The 15,148-nt window shown below is 54.0% G+C and overlaps 1 protein-coding gene across 13 annotated transcripts in view; it reads left to right on the plus strand.

The window, feature by feature from the left end:
• The window catches only part of PARD3 (par-3 family cell polarity regulator), a 528,240-nt gene that overhangs the window by 77,044 nt on the left and 436,048 nt on the right, over positions 1 to 15,148 (plus strand). The window lies entirely within an intron of this gene.

A 15,148-nucleotide genomic window follows, 5' to 3' on the forward strand; every position in this document is an offset into this window, starting at 1 on the left:
ATTCATTGATTGTTAAAAGAGAACTTCTTGTTGAGGTCTTGGTCCATGTGCAGTGTGATGCACTTTTAATTTTTTAAGCCCCCCCCCCCCCCCCTTTAAAGATTTGTTTTATGTATTTGAATAGCAGGTTTAGATTTTCCACCTGCTGGTTCACTCCCAAAATGGCCACAACTGCTGGGGCTGGGCCAGGCTGGAGCCAGGAGCCAGGAGCTTCTTCCAGGTCTCCCATGTGGGTGCAGGGGCCCAAGCACTTGGGCCATCTTCTACTGCTTTCCCAGGCCATAGGCAGAGAGCTGGATTGGAAGAGGAGCAGCCAGGACTCAAAAGCGGTGCCCATATTAGATGCTGGCGCTGTGGACAGAGGCTTTACCCGCTGTACCACAGCACCGGCCACAGGGTGTTCTCACTGAGGCACGGTGCCTTCCTGAAGAGGTGCGTTTGGTGGGGTGATTTCCAAAGACACCCACTTTTCCTTCAGCACTGAAATCCACAGGATCTCACAGCGCCTCGATTTTGAAAACACAGAACAGAGTGGTAGGAAAAGGAATGCTTACAGACGCCCTTTGTGTGGCTGTCAGGGGCAGTAATTTGTCAGTGTTACATTGTGTCTTCCCCACGAGCTGGCAAGCTATAGAAGCAAGATCAATGGGCCAGTGTTGTGGCCTAGTGGGTTAAGCCACCACCTGCGACACCAGCATCCCATACTAGAGCTTGTTTGAGTCCCAGCTGCTCCACTTTCAATCCAGCTCCCTGCTAATGCACCTGGGAAAGCAGCGGAAGATGCCCCAGTGCTTGGGCCCCTGCGCACATGTGGGAGACCCAGGTGGAGTTCCAGGCTTTTTGCTCTGGCCTGGCCCAGCGTCATCCACTGTGGTCATTTTGGGGGTGAACCAGCACATGAGATGGAAGGTTTCTCGGTCTCTCCCATTCTCTCTGTAACTGTGCCTTTGAAGTAAAAAGCAAACACAGACATAGGAGTGCTGGAGTACCTCCGACACTAAGTACAGACCGATTCCGGGGCGCACTTTGGGTTGCAGAACGGGCTCCCGGAGGGCCGGGTGTGATTGCTGTGGGCTGGGGCTCTGGGACAGATGCAGGAATCCTGAGTGCTCCGGTGCCCAGGCCCTTAGTCTGTCTTGGTACCAACGGCTCCACTGGGGTAGCAGGTCTCAGCTGGGTTTCCGTAGGCCCGGTGGGTCACCCTGTCACCGAGGGTGCTGATGGGGCCCAGTGGTCTGAGAGCCTGGGTCCCCTTCGTCTTCTGTGCAGTGGGTGCAGTGTTCGCCGGCCGTACCTTAGTGCACAACGCCTAAATCTCTCTGCCTTGGGGAAAGCCTTATTTGAGTTTTCAGAGTTTATCTATCTGAAAGGCCGATAGAGAGGGAGGGAGAGGGAGAGACAAAGGGCTAGAGAGAGAGATTTTCTATCCTGTGGATTACTCTCCAGATGGCTGCAAAGGTCAGGGCTGGGCCAGGCCAAAGTCAGGGGCTGGAAACTCCATCCTGGTCTCCCATGTGGGTGCAGGGACCCAAGTAGCTGGGCCATTTCCTGCGGCTTTTTCAGGCGCATTAACAGGGAGCTGGATTGGAAGTGAAGCAGCCAGGACCCAAAGTAGTGCTCCCCTGTGCTACGCAGGCCTTGAGAGCTGTGGCTCCACCTGCTACACCCGAGTGCCCCGCCCCCCGGAAGGCTCATTTCAAATAAGCAGAATTTTCTGAAGCCACACCTCTGTATCCCAGAGCCATCCTTCTGAAATCTGCTTTCTGTCCTCAAAACCAAAAGCCAAGACAGATTTATGTGTGAACACGGGAGTTCCGGGCGAATATTTGAGGTTGAGATTAAGTGGAATAAGTGGGTTAAAACACGGTGTCAGTGCTGAGCCTTGCCAAGTGCTCCTCCTACTCCCTTCTCAAATAAAGGTGGTAGGAGAGACTGCTTAGGTCAGATATTCACATAATATTAATTGAAAACACAGCTTGTGGGAGCATTTCCTGGGGCGGGGGGGGGGGAGGTTAGCATTTTTATTGAACTCAGCCTGGGTGCAGAGCTCCTAGTGCGTGCCAGGCTTTGCGGTCCCTGCTACCGTGCGACGTGGAGTGGAAGTGGACATGCTCCCTGCTTCTTGGCCTGAGGTGTCGTTTGCTGTGAGGATAGGAATTAAACTGTTAGAGAAATTAAATGCATAATCACTGACGGTCGCAGCTCTGCGGAGAAGCACCTTGGGAGAGGAGTAACCTGACACCACGACCAAGCTCGGCTTCTCACTGGGCTGGAAGAAGGATACAATCAAAGATTTATTTTATTTATTTGAGAAGCAGAGTTACAGAGAGAGAGCAGGAGAAATCTTCCATCCGCTGGAACTGCCAGGGCTGGGCCAGACTGCATCCAGGAGCCGGGGGTCTCCCGCCGCTACTTTCCCAGGCGCATTAGGGAGCTGGATCGGAAGTGGAACAGCCGGGACTTGAGCCGGTGCTCATGTGGGCTGCCAGCCTTGCAGGTGGCAGCTTTACCTGCTGCGCCCCAGCGCGGGCCCCTCAAGCAGAGCTCTTGAGGGCAGATCCTCGGTGCTCAGCTTCCGCTGAGAACGCCCCTCCTCCCCCAGAGCCGCAGCGTTGAAGAATGGATGGGCAGGGTGCAGAGCCGTTGGCTGGTTGTGGGCAGCAGGTGCCAGACTGGACCAGGTGGAGATGGCAGAGCCGCTCCCCCAGGCCGGGGCTTCTGCAGAGCGGCCGGGTTCTGGGGTGAAAGAGTTCACCATGGCCTCCGTGGGTTGGGAGCCACCAGGTAGGTTTAATGGGGGGGGGGGGGGAGGGTGTCTGGTACAGACTTCTTACCCGGCTACAGCCACGTACAGAACGTGGTGTGATTGTGTTCCACTGTGTGTAGTGTCACGGGTGCACTGGGAGACGCTCGATGGTGCAGACAAGTGTGACGGGCAGTGAGTCTCACGGCGGGCAGGGGGAGGGGTCCTGCTTCCCCGTGTGTGTTCTGCCCGGCTCTGCCTTTCCCGATTGCAATTCGAAGAAGGCGTCAGGCAGCTTTCAGTGGAAACTGTCTTTATTCTGCTTTTAACCTGACTTCGTTAGCCTGGGAGTGCAACTTTGGGCTGAGACCCAGCTCGGGATACCTGCTTCCCACTTCGGAGTCCCTGGGTTCGAGTGCAGGCTGGGCTCCCAATTCCAGCCGGTGGGGGCGGAGGAGTCTGTGGCCGGCCAACAGGAAGGGCGGGAGAGCTCAGCAGAGGCCTGTCCGGGCCTCCCTGTGAGTCGGGGGACCTGGGGCACCCCCGATGCCCCGCTGCCTCCCAGTGTTCACCGTGGCTGCCCCTTGTTTTCCTGCTGCTCCGTAAATGTAGGGTCTGATATCGGGGTCCCGGCTCCATCACTTCTGTTTCTCGAGCCTGAGCCCTAACCCTCCACGGTTGTCCCCTCGCTCAGTGGGGTGGAGCAGCTGTGTGTACCCGACAGCAGGTGCAACAACCTGGGGTGGTGCTGTGTCTGCAGGGAGCCCCTGGCAGGGGTGCAGCCGGGAGCCAGGAGGCGGTGGGGTTCAGGGTCGTGGGTGGGGGCTGTGGTGCTAAGAGCCTTACTGGGGATCTGAGCTGTGTTCCCACCCCAGTCAGGCTGTGCAGGTTCTTAGATGGCCTTGGGGAGAATGCCTGGTTGCTGAGGGGACAGACGGTGAGAAGGAGGAGAGATGACGCAGGGACCGGCTGGCCTTGGGCACCAGCACAGGTGGGGAGGTAATTTTTGCGGTTGGGGTTTCCCCGATTTCCGGTGGGGGGCAGTGAGGGTGGAGGAGGACCCTGGGATGAAGTGGAGGGGGCCTGGAGGTTCCTGGGTCAGGTCTTCCATCCACGAGGTCCTGTGAGGTGTCAGGGAGGCTGTGGGATGTGGCCACTGGGGCTCAAGGCGGTGGAGAGCGATGGGTGTGGCGTTTGTAAAGCATCAGCAGGTGGTACTGCAAGGTGCTCTGGAAGAGCGGCCCCGTGTGGCCAGCATGTGCAGTCCCTCTGGCCTGCCGGCCTCTGTCCTGATGGCCGCACCCATCCCCCAGTGCTGCCCTCGGCTGCCTGAAGGCGGTCGACGGTTTAGCTGGGAGATGCAGTGTGAAACATCACAGCGGAACTCGAACAAGTGGTCCTGCCTCAAGACATCTCCATCAGCAAGATGTCAAACTCAGGTTTTGAAAGAAGAAACTGGTTTTGCTTTGAGACCTGGGTGCCGCGGAGAGCTGGTTGAGGGAGAGTGCCTGGCGGGCAGGAGAGGAAGCTGCCGGCACCGGGTCTGCACCGAGCGTGGTCCTCGCGGTGCGCTGGGTCTTGAGGGATTTTATTAACATGGGGAGCGTTGGGATACTGGACACGAGTCCGAGATAGCACAGACCTTCAGTGTTGTGTAAGGTTACATCTTCTCCAGCAGGGGACGGCTGGTGTTTCAGCAGCCGTGGAGTTCGCGTGTCGGGCATCGCAGTGGGGCTTCACGAGGCTCCTGGAGAATAGGGTCACTGGTTTATTTGACACCAAAGAACGTTGTTTCCCCTCGTGGAATTTTTTCGTGTACGCTTTACACGGACTTTTGGAAAGGCTCCTCATATGTGTGCATTTCAAAAACTGTTGCACCAAAGCAAACTTTTTTAATTAAAGGAAAGTGTTGGCTGGCACTGTGGCTCACTTGGCTAATCCTTTGCCTGCAGCGCTGGCATCCCATATGGGCACCGGTTCTAGTCCCGGTTGCTCCTCTTCCAGGCCAGCTCTCTGCTGTGGCCCGGGAGTGCAGTGGAGGATGGCCCAAGTCCTTGGGCCCTGCACCCCATGGGAGACCAGGAGAAGCACCTGGCTCCTGCCTTTGGATCAGCGAGGTGCGCCGGCCATAGCAGCCATTTGTGGGGTGAACCAACGGAAGGAAGACCTTTCTCTCTGTCTCTCTCACTGATTAACTCTGCCTGTCAAATAAAAAGTTTTCATCATCTTTGAAAGAGAGAGCGTGTGCACACTACACAGCTCTCATCTGCTGGTTCATTCCCCAGCTGACTGCACAATGGCCAGCCCAGAGCCAGGAGCCAGAAATTCTAACCAGGGCTCCCAAGTGGGTGGCAGGGCCCCAGGGACTTGGGCCATCACCTGCCGCCTCTCTGGGTGTGCATGAGCAGGAGGCTGGAGCCAGGAGCCAGTCAGGACGCCAGCTCAGATGCTCTGATACGGGGCACGGGTGTCCCAAGCGTTGTCAACCACTGTGCCAAATGCCTGCCGTGCCATGGCTCATTTTGGAAGGAAGACTCAGGCTATGTAGTTGGAGGATTATACATACTCTCTGAAAGGCAACAGGCTATAGACATGTCTATTAAAACACAGCTGAGGGGCCGGCATCCCATATGGGCACCAGTTCGAGTCCTGGCTGCCCCACTTCTGACCCAGCTATCTGCTAATGCTCCTGGGAAAGCAGTGGAAGATGGCCAAGTGCTTGGACCCCTGCACCCACCTGGGAGACCTGGAAGAAGCTCCTGGCACCTGGCTTCAGCCTTTCCTACCTAGCCCTGACTGTTGGGGCCGTTTGGGAAGTGAGCCTTTCGATGGAAGATCTCTCTGTCTCTCCCTCTCTCTGTAACTCTGCCTTTCAAACAAATAAAAACAAACCGAACCGCAGAGTGTGCGAGGCAGTTCATAAGTTGGTTACACACGTTGCAGTGAGCAGCTCTCTGTCAGGCGTAAGACCATGGGGTATTAAGATGCTCTTGTCTCCCAGAGGAGTGCTGGGTGCTGGGTTCAGGTTCTGTCACTGTTTCCCATTGCAGCTCCCTGCTACTGTGCACCCTTGCAGGTAACAGGTGGTGGCTCACGTATCTGGGTTCCTGCCACCCTGTAGGAGACCGGATTGAGTTCCTGGCTCCTGCCTCTGCGCTGGGGCTTTGTGGGCATCTGGGGAGTGAAACAGCCAATGGGGACTCTGCCATCCTCTGTGTTTCTGTGCATCTCAGTGACAAACCCAATGCCCCGCCTTGGATTCCCGGGCTGCTCCCAGTGAATTGGCGCACAGCTGGTGGTAAATTTGTTGTTGATCTTCTTGGGTTGTGAATTAACTGCACTGTGATTGATGTTAATTTGTGCTTTCAAAATCTGCAGTTTTGCACTTGATTATAAGAGTGGGTGAGGAAGATGAAAAATGCATAAATAACAGTGCTAGTGATAAACGGTTTTTTTCATATTATTAATTAAAGCTAATATGTAACAGAGTGATGGTGAGAGAGCGAGCGATCCATCTTCCATCCACTGGTTCACTCCCCAAAGGCCCACAACAGCCATGGGTTGGCCAAGCTGAAGTTGGGCCGGGATTTCCATCCAGGTCTCCACATGGGTGCAGAGCCATCACCTGCTACACCCCAGGGTGCACATTAGAATTAGAATTGGAGATGCAAGGGGACCCGGATTTCCCAAGTGGGAAGCAGATGGACATCCAAGCGTTGTCTTACCGCCTGTCCCCACCTCTTATTCATTTGTTTTAATTTAAGGGCTGACCACTGTAGGAGGGACAACTATGGCACCAGGAACTAGGTTCTCAGTCCTCCTTAAGTTGACTGGCAGGTGTCACTTGATTTTTCCCCACCCAAATTGGCATTTGATACAGCGTGAGGATCTGTATGTTTGGGCGCCTCCTTGCAAAGCTCTTAAAAAGCAAAGCTCAGTCAATTTCTTTATCACGCGTGTTCCCCTTCAGTGGAAGCAGTGGGTCCAGCCGGGGCCACCGCAGTGCCCGGGGCTGTGTGCAATGCAGCCGCAGTGCTGCCTTCTCCTTCTATGGAGACGACGCCTGCAGAGTCGGAGCACCTGGGGCTGACGCTGTCCCATAGCTCTCAGTAGCCCGGATGACTGCCCGTGGTTGCTAAGGAAACCAGCAGGACAGTGAGGCCTGAGAAAGGCAGGCTTGTCGCTGAGGGCTCCAGGTGAACCACACGTCAGGGCTGAGGGTCCCAGCACCGGCACTGCTCTCTGCCTCTGATATTGAAGCTGGAAATGCAAACAGGCCCTTTCTGTTGCAATTCGATTGGACTTCATGCTCGTCCCTGTGAAAGAGAGACACAGAGAGAAATCTCTGACCTGATTGGGTCAGTCCCCAAAGGCCCACAACAGCTGGGCCTGGGCCAGGCTGGAGCCAGGAGCCTGGAATAGCATCTGTGTCTCCATGGTGGTGGTCCCAAGTATTTGTGCCATATTCTGCTGGCTAGCTAGGCGATTAGCAGCAAACTGGGTCAGAATCAGGACCAGGACTCCTGTGACATTCCCATGTGCCAGGTAGGTGTCCTGGACCGTGGCTCACCTGCTGTAGAACAGTGCCTGCCATGCAGAATTCTAGCCAAGGTCGGAAGGAGACGCTTACAAACATCTGTCCCCTGCCCTCACTGCTGTATCTGTTATAGTTATAGGTGAGTGAGTGTGCTGTGTGCTCACTGCTGTAGGTGTAGGTGTAGGTGAGTGTGTGGTGTGCTGTGCGCTCACTGCTGTATGTGTAGTAGGTGTAGGTGAGTGTGTGGTGTGCTGTGTGCTCACTGCTGTATGTGTAGGTGTAGGTGAGTGTGTGTGGTGTGCTGTGCGCTCACTGCTGTATCTGTGGTAGGTGTAGGTGAGTGTGTGTGGTGCGCTCACTGCTGTATGTGTAGGTGTAGGTGAGTGTGTGTGGTGTGCTGTGTGCTCACTGCTGTATGTGTAGGTGTAGGTGAGTGTGTGTGGTGTGCTGTGTGCTCACTGCTGTATGTGTAGGTGTAGGTGAGTGTGTGTGGTGTGCTGTGTGCTCACTGCTGTATCTGTAGGTGTAGGTGAGTGTGTGTGGTGTGCTGTGTGCTCACTGCTGTATGTGTAGGTGTAGGTGAGTGTGTGGTGTGTTGTGTGCTCACTGCTGTATGTGTAGGTGTAGGTGAGTGTGTGTGGTGTGCTGTGTGCTCACTGCTGTATGTGTAGGTGTAGGTGAGTGTGTGTGGTGTGCTGTGCGCTCACTGCTGTATGTGTAGGTGTAGGTGAGTGTGTGTGGTGTGCTGTGCGCTCACTGCTGTACCTGTAGGTGTAGGTGAGTGTGTGTGGTGTGCTGTGCGCTCACTGCTGTAGGTGTAGGTGTAGGTGAGTGTGTGGTGTGCTGTGCGCTCACTGCTGTATGTGTAGTAGGTGTAGGTGAGTGTGTGGTGTGCTGTGTGCTCACTGCTGTATGTGTAGGTGTAGGTGAGTGTGTGTGGTGTGCTGTGCGCTCACTGCTGTACCTGTAGGTGTAGGTGAGTGTGTGTGGTGTGTTGTGTGCTCACTGCTGTATGTGTAGGTGTAGGTGAGTGTGTGGTGTGCTGTGTGCTCACTGCTTTATGTGTAGGTGTAGGTGAGTGTGTGGTGTGCTGTGTGCTCACTGCTGTATGTGTAGGTGTAGGTGAGTGTGTGGTGTGCTGTGTGCTCACTGCTGTATGTGTAGGTGTAGGTGAGTGTGTGGTGTGCTGTGTGCTCACTGCTTTATGTGTAGGTGTAGGTGAGTGTGTGTGGTGTGCTGTGTGCTCACTGCTGTATGTGTAGGTGTAGGTGAGTGTGTGTGGTGTGCTGTGTGCTCACTGCTGTATGTGTAGGTGTAGGTGAGTGTGTGTGGTGTGCTGTGCGCTCACTGCTGTATGTGTAGGTGTAGGTGAGTGTGTGTGGTGTGCTGTGTGCTCACTGCTGTATGTGTAGGTGTAGGTGAGTGAGTGTGCTGTGTGCTCACTGCTGTATGTGTAGGTGTAGGTGAGTGTGTGTGGTGTGCTGTGTGCTCACTGCTTTATGTGTAGGTGTAGGTGAGTGTGTGTGGTGTGCTGTGTGCTCACTGCTGTATGTGTAGGTGTAGGTGAGTGTGTGTGGTGTGCTGTGTGCTCACTGCTGTAGGTGTAGGTGTAGGTGAGTGTGTGGTGTGCTGTGCGCTCACTGCTGTATGTGTAGGTGTAGGTGAGTGTGTATGGTGTGCTGTGTGCTCACTGCTGTATCTGTTATAGTTATAGGTGAGTGAGTGTGCTGTGTGCTCACTGCTGTATGTGTAGGTGTAGGTGAGTGTGTGTGGTGTGCTGTGTGCTCACTGCTGTATCTGTGGTAGGTGTAGGTGAGTGTGTGTGGTGCGCTCACTGCTGTATGTGTAGGTGTAGGTGAGTGTGTGTGGTGTGCTGTGTGCTCACTGCTGTATGTGTAGGTGTAGGTGAGTGTGTGTGGTGTGCTGTGTGCTCACTGCTGTATGTGTAGTAGGTATAGGTGAGTGTGTGGTGTGCTGTGTGCTCACTGCTGTATGTGTAGGTGTAGGTGAGTGAGTGTGCTGTGCGCTCACTGCTGTATGTGTAGGTGTAGGTGAGTGTGTGGTGTGCTGTGTGCTCACTGCTGTATGTGTAGGTGTAGGTGAGTGTGTGGTGTGCTGTGTGCTCACTGCTGTATGTGTAGGTGTAGGTGAGTGTGTGTGGTGTGCTGTGTGCTCACTGCTGTATCTGTAGGTGTAGGTGAGTGTGTGGTGTGCTGTGTGCTCACTGCTGTATGTGTAGGTGTAGGTGAGTGTGTGTGGTGTGCTGTGTGCTCACTGCTGTATGTGTAGGTGTAGGTGAGTGTGTGGTGTGCTGTGTGCTCACTGCTGTATGTGTAGGTGTAGGTGAGTGTGTGTGGTGTGCTGTGCTCACTGCTGTATGTGTAGGTATAGGTGAGTGTGTGGTGTGCTGTGTGCTCACTGCTGTATCTGTGGTAGGTGTAGGTGAGTGTGTGTGGTGCGCTCACTGCTGTATGTGTAGGTGTAGGTGAGTGTGTGTGGTGTGCTGTGTGCTCACTGCTGTATGTGTAGGTGTAGGTGAGTGTGTGGTGTGCTGTGCGCTCACTGCTGTATGTGTAGGTGTAGGTGAGTGTGTGTGGTGTGCTGTGTGCTCACTGCTGTATGTGTAGGTGTAGGTGAGTGTGTGTGGTGTGCTCACTGCTGTATGTGTAGGTGTAGGTGAGTGTGTGTGGTGTGCTGTGCGCTCACTGCTGTATGTGTAGGTGTAGGTGAGTGTGTGTGGTGTGCTGTGTGCTCACTGCTGTATGTGTAGGTGTAGGTGAGTGTGTGTGGTGCGCTCACTGCTGTATGTGTAGGTGTAGGTGAGTGTGTGTGGTGTGCTGTGTGCTCACTGCTGTATGTGTAGGTGTAGGTGAGTGTGTGTGGTGTGCTGTGCGCTCACTGCTGTATGTGTAGGTGTAGGTGAGTGTGTGTGGTGTGCTGTGCGCTCACTGCTGTATGTGTAGGTGTAGGTGAGTGTGTGTGGTGTGCTGTGCGCTCACTGCTGTATGTGTAGGTGTAGGTGAGTGTGTGTGGTGTGCTGTGTGCTCACTGCTGTATGTGTAGGTGTAGGTGAGTGTGTGTGGTGTGCTGTGTGCTCACTGCTGTATGTGTAGGTGTAGGTGAGTGTGTGGTGTGCTGTGCGCTCACTGCTGTATGTGTAGGTGTAGGTGAGTGTGTGTGGTGTGCTGTGCGCTCACTGCTGTATGTGTAGGTGTAGGTGAGTGTGTGGTGTGTTGTGTGCTCACTGCTGTATGTGTAGGTGTAGGTGAGTGTGTGTGGTGTGCTGTGTGCTCACTGCTGTATGTGTAGGTGTAGGTGAGTGTGTGTGGTGTGCTGTGTGCTCACTGCTGTATGTGTAGGTGTAGGTGAGTGTGTGTGGTGTGCTGTGTGCTCACTGCTGTATCTGTAGGTGTAGGTGAGTGTGTGTGGTGTGCTGTGTGCTCACTGCTGTATGTGTAGGTGTAGGTGAGTGTGTGTGGTGTGCTGTGCGCTCACTGCTGTATGTGTAGGTGTAGGTGAGTGTGTGTGGTGTGCTGTGTGATCACGCCTGTACCTGTAGGTGTAGGTGAGTGTGTGGTGTGCTGTGTGCTCACTGCTGTATGTGTATGTGTAGGTGAGTGTGTGGTGTGCTGTGTGCTCACTGCTGTATGTGTAGGTGTAGGTGAGTGTGTGTGGTGTGCTGTGTGCTCACTGCTGTATGTGTAGGTGTAGGTGAGTGTGTGTGGTGTGCTGTGTGCTCACTGCTGTATGTGTAGGTGTAGGTGAGTGTGTGGTGTGCTGTGTGCTCACTGCTGTATGTGTAGGTGTAGGTGAGTGTGTGTGGTGTGCTGTGCGCTCACTGCTGTATGTGTAGGTGTAGGTGAGTGTGTGTGGTGTGCTGTGTGCTCACTGCTGTATGTGTAGGTGTAGGTGAGTGTGTGGTGTGCTGTGTGCTCACTGCTGTATGTGTAGGTGTAGGTGAGTGTGTGTGGTGTGCTGTGCGCTCACTGCTGTATGTGTAGGTGTAGGTGAGTGTGTGTGGTGCGCTCACTGCTGTATGTGTAGGTGTAGGTGAGTGTGTGTGGTGTGCTGTGTGCTCACTGCTGTATGTGTAGGTGTAGGTGAGTGTGTGGTGTGCTGTGTGCTCACTGCTGTATGTGTAGGTGTAGGTGAGTGTGTGTGGTGTGCTGTGCGCTCACTGCTGTATGTGTAGGTGTAGGTGAGTGTGTGTGGTGCGCTCACTGCTGTATGTGTAGGTGTAGGTGAGTGTGTGTGGTGTGCTGTGTGCTCACTGCTGTATGTGTAGGTGTAGGTGAGTGTGTGGTGTGCTGTGTGCTCACTGCTGTATGTGTAGGTGTAGGTGAGTGTGTGTGGTGTGCTGTGCGCTCACTGCTGTATGTGTAGGTGTAGGTGAGTGTGTGTGGTGCGCTCACTGCTGTATGTGTAGGTGTAGGTGAGTGTGTGTGGTGTGCTGTGTGCTCACTGCTGTATGTGTAGGTGTAGGTGAGTGTGTGGTGTGCTGTGCGCTCACTGCTGTATGTGTAGGTGTAGGTGAGTGTGTGTGGTGTGCTGTGCGCTCACTGCTGTATGTGTAGGTGTAGGTGAGTGTGTGTGGTGTGCTGTGCGCTCACTGCTGTATGTGTAGGTGTAGGTGAGTGTGTGTGGTGTGCTGTGTGCTCACTGCTGTATGTGTAGGTGTAGGTGAGTGTGTGTGGTGTGCTGTGTGCTCACTGCTGTATGTGTAGGTGTAGGTGAGTGTGTGGTGTGCTGTGCGCTCACTGCTGTATGTGTAGGTGTAGGTGAGTGTGTGTGGTGTGCTGTGCGCTCACTGCTGTATGTGTAGGTGTAGGTGAGTGTGTGGTGTGTTGTGTGCTCACTGCTGTATGTGTAGGTGTAGGTGAGTGTGTGTGGTGTGCTGTGTGCTCACTGCTGTATGTGTAGGTGTAGGTGAGTGTGTGTGGTGTGCTGTGTGCTCACTGCTGTATGTGTAGGTGTAGGTGAGTGTGTGTGGTGTGCTGTGTGCTCACTGCTGTATGTGTAGGTGTAGGTGAGTGTGTGTGGTGTGCTGTGTGCTCACTGCTGTATGTGTAGGTGTAGGTGAGTGTGTGTGGTGTGCTGTGCGCTCACTGCTGTATGTGTAGGTGTAGGTGAGTGTGTGTGGTGTGCTGTGTGATCACGCCTGTACCTGTAGGTGTAGGTGAGTGTGTGGTGTGCTGTGTGCTCACTGCTGTATGTGTATGTGTAGGTGAGTGTGTGGTGTGCTGTGTGCTCACTGCTGTATGTGTAGGTGTAGGTGAGTGTGTGTGGTGTGCTGTGTGCTCACTGCTGTATGTGTAGGTGTAGGTGAGTGTGTGTGGTGTGCTGTGTGCTCACTGCTGTATGTGTAGGTGTAGGTGAGTGTGTGTGGTGTGCTGTGCGCTCACTGCTGTATGTGTAGGTGTAGGTGAGTGTGTGTGGTGTGCTGTGTGATCACGCCTGTACCTGTAGGTGTAGGTGAGTGTGTGGTGTGCTGTGTGCTCACTGCTGTATGTGTATGTGTAGGTGAGTGTGTGGTGTGCTGTGTGCTCACTGCTGTATGTGTAGGTGTAGGTGAGTGTGTGTGGTGTGCTGTGCGCTCACTGCTGTATGTGTAGGTGTAGGTGAGTGTGTGTGGTGTGCTGTGTGCTCACTGCTGTATCTGTGGTAGGTGTAGGTGAGTGTGTGTGGTGTGCTGTGTACTCACTGCTGTATGTGTAGGTGTAGGTGAGTGTGTGTGGTGTGCTGTGCGCTCACTGCTGTATGTGTAGTAGGTGTAGGTGAGTGTGTGTGGTGTGCTGTGTGCTCACTGCTGTATGTGTAGGTGTAGGTGAGTGTGTGGTGTGCTGTGTGCTCACTGCTGTATGTGTAGGTGTAGGTGAGTGTGTGTGGTGTGCTGTGTGCTCACTGCTGTATCTGTAGTAGGTGTAGGTGAGTGTGTGGTGTGCTGTGTGCTCACTGCTGTATGTGTAGGTGTAGGTGAGTGTGTGTGGTGTGCTGTGCGCTCACTGCTGTATGTGTAGGTGTAGGTGAGTGTGTGTGGTGCGCTCACTGCTGTATGTGTAGGTGTAGGTGAGTGTGTGTGGTGTGCTGTGTGCTCACTGCTGTATGTGTAGGTGTAGGTGAGTGTGTGGTGTGCTGTGCGCTCACTGCTGTATGTGTAGGTGTAGGTGAGTGTGTGTGGTGTGCTGTGCGCTCACTGCTGTATGTGTAGGTGTAGGTGAGTGTGTGTGGTGTGCTGTGCGCTCACTGCTGTATGTGTAGGTGTAGGTGAGTGTGTGTGGTGTGCTGTGTGCTCACTGCTGTATGTGTAGGTGTAGGTGAGTGTGTGTGGTGTGCTGTGTGCTCACTGCTGTATGTGTAGGTGTAGGTGAGTGTGTGGTGTGCTGTGCGCTCACTGCTGTATGTGTAGGTGTAGGTGAGTGTGTGTGGTGTGCTGTGCGCTCACTGCTGTATGTGTAGGTGTAGGTGAGTGTGTGGTGTGTTGTGTGCTCACTGCTGTATGTGTAGGTGTAGGTGAGTGTGTGTGGTGTGCTGTGTGCTCACTGCTGTATGTGTAGGTGTAGGTGAGTGTGTGTGGTGTGCTGTGTGCTCACTGCTGTATGTGTAGGTGTAGGTGAGTGTGTGTGGTGTGCTGTGTGCTCACTGCTGTATGTGTAGGTGTAGGTGAGTGTGTGTGGTGTGCTGTGTGCTCACTGCTGTATGTGTAGGTGTAGGTGAGTGTGTGTGGTGTGCTGTGCGCTCACTGCTGTATGTGTAGGTGTAGGTGAGTGTGTGTGGTGTGCTGTGTGATCACGCCTGTACCTGTAGGTGTAGGTGAGTGTGTGGTGTGCTGTGTGCTCACTGCTGTATGTGTATGTGTAGGTGAGTGTGTGGTGTGCTGTGTGCTCACTGCTGTATGTGTAGGTGTAGGTGAGTGTGTGTGGTGTGCTGTGTGCTCACTGCTGTATGTGTAGGTGTAGGTGAGTGTGTGTGGTGTGCTGTGTGCTCACTGCTGTATCTGTAGGTGTAGGTGAGTGTGTGTGGTGTGCTGTGCGCTCACTGCTGTATGTGTAGGTGTAGGTGAGTGTGTGTGGTGTGCTGTGTGATCACGCCTGTACCTGTAGGTGTAGGTGAGTGTGTGGTGTGCTGTGTGCTCACTGCTGTATGTGTATGTGTAGGTGAGTGTGTGGTGTGCTGTGTGCTCACTGCTGTATGTGTAGGTGTAGGTGAGTGTGTGTGGTGTGCTGTGCGCTCACTGCTGTATGTGTAGGTGTAGGTGAGTGTGTGTGGTGTGCTGTGTGCTCACTGCTGTATCTGTGGTAGGTGTAGGTGAGTGTGTGTGGTGTGCTGTGTACTCACTGCTGTATGTGTAGGTGTAGGTGAGTGTGTGTGGTGTGCTGTGCGCTCACTGCTGTATGTGTAGTAGGTGTAGGTGAGTGTGTGTGGTGTGCTGTGTGCTCACTGCTGTATGTGTAGGTGTAGGTGAGTGTGTGGTGTGCTGTGTGCTCACTGCTGTATGTGTAGGTGTAGGTGAGTGTGTGTGGTGTGCTGTGTGCTCACTGCTGTATGTGTAGGTGTAGGTGAGTGTGTGTGGTGTGCTGTGTGCTCACTGCTGTATGTGTAGGTGTAGGTGAGTGTGTGTGGTGTGCTGTGTGCTCACTGCTGTATCTGTAGTAGGTGTAGGTGAGTGTGTGTGGTGTGCTGTGTGCTCACTGCTGTATGTGTAGGTGTAGGTGAGTGTGTGTGGTGTGCTGTGTGCTCACTGCTGTATGTGTAGGTGTAGGTGAGTGTGTGGTGTGCTGTGTGCTCACTGCTGTATGTGTAGGTGTAGGTGAGTGTGTGTGGTGTGCTGTGCGCTCACTGCTGTATGTGTAGGTGTAGGTGAGTGTGTG

The sequence above is a fragment of the Lepus europaeus genome, chromosome 14, assembly GCF_033115175.1.
Source record: "Lepus europaeus isolate LE1 chromosome 14, mLepTim1.pri, whole genome shotgun sequence".
NCBI classification, from domain to species: Eukaryota; Metazoa; Chordata; class Mammalia; order Lagomorpha; family Leporidae; genus Lepus; species Lepus europaeus.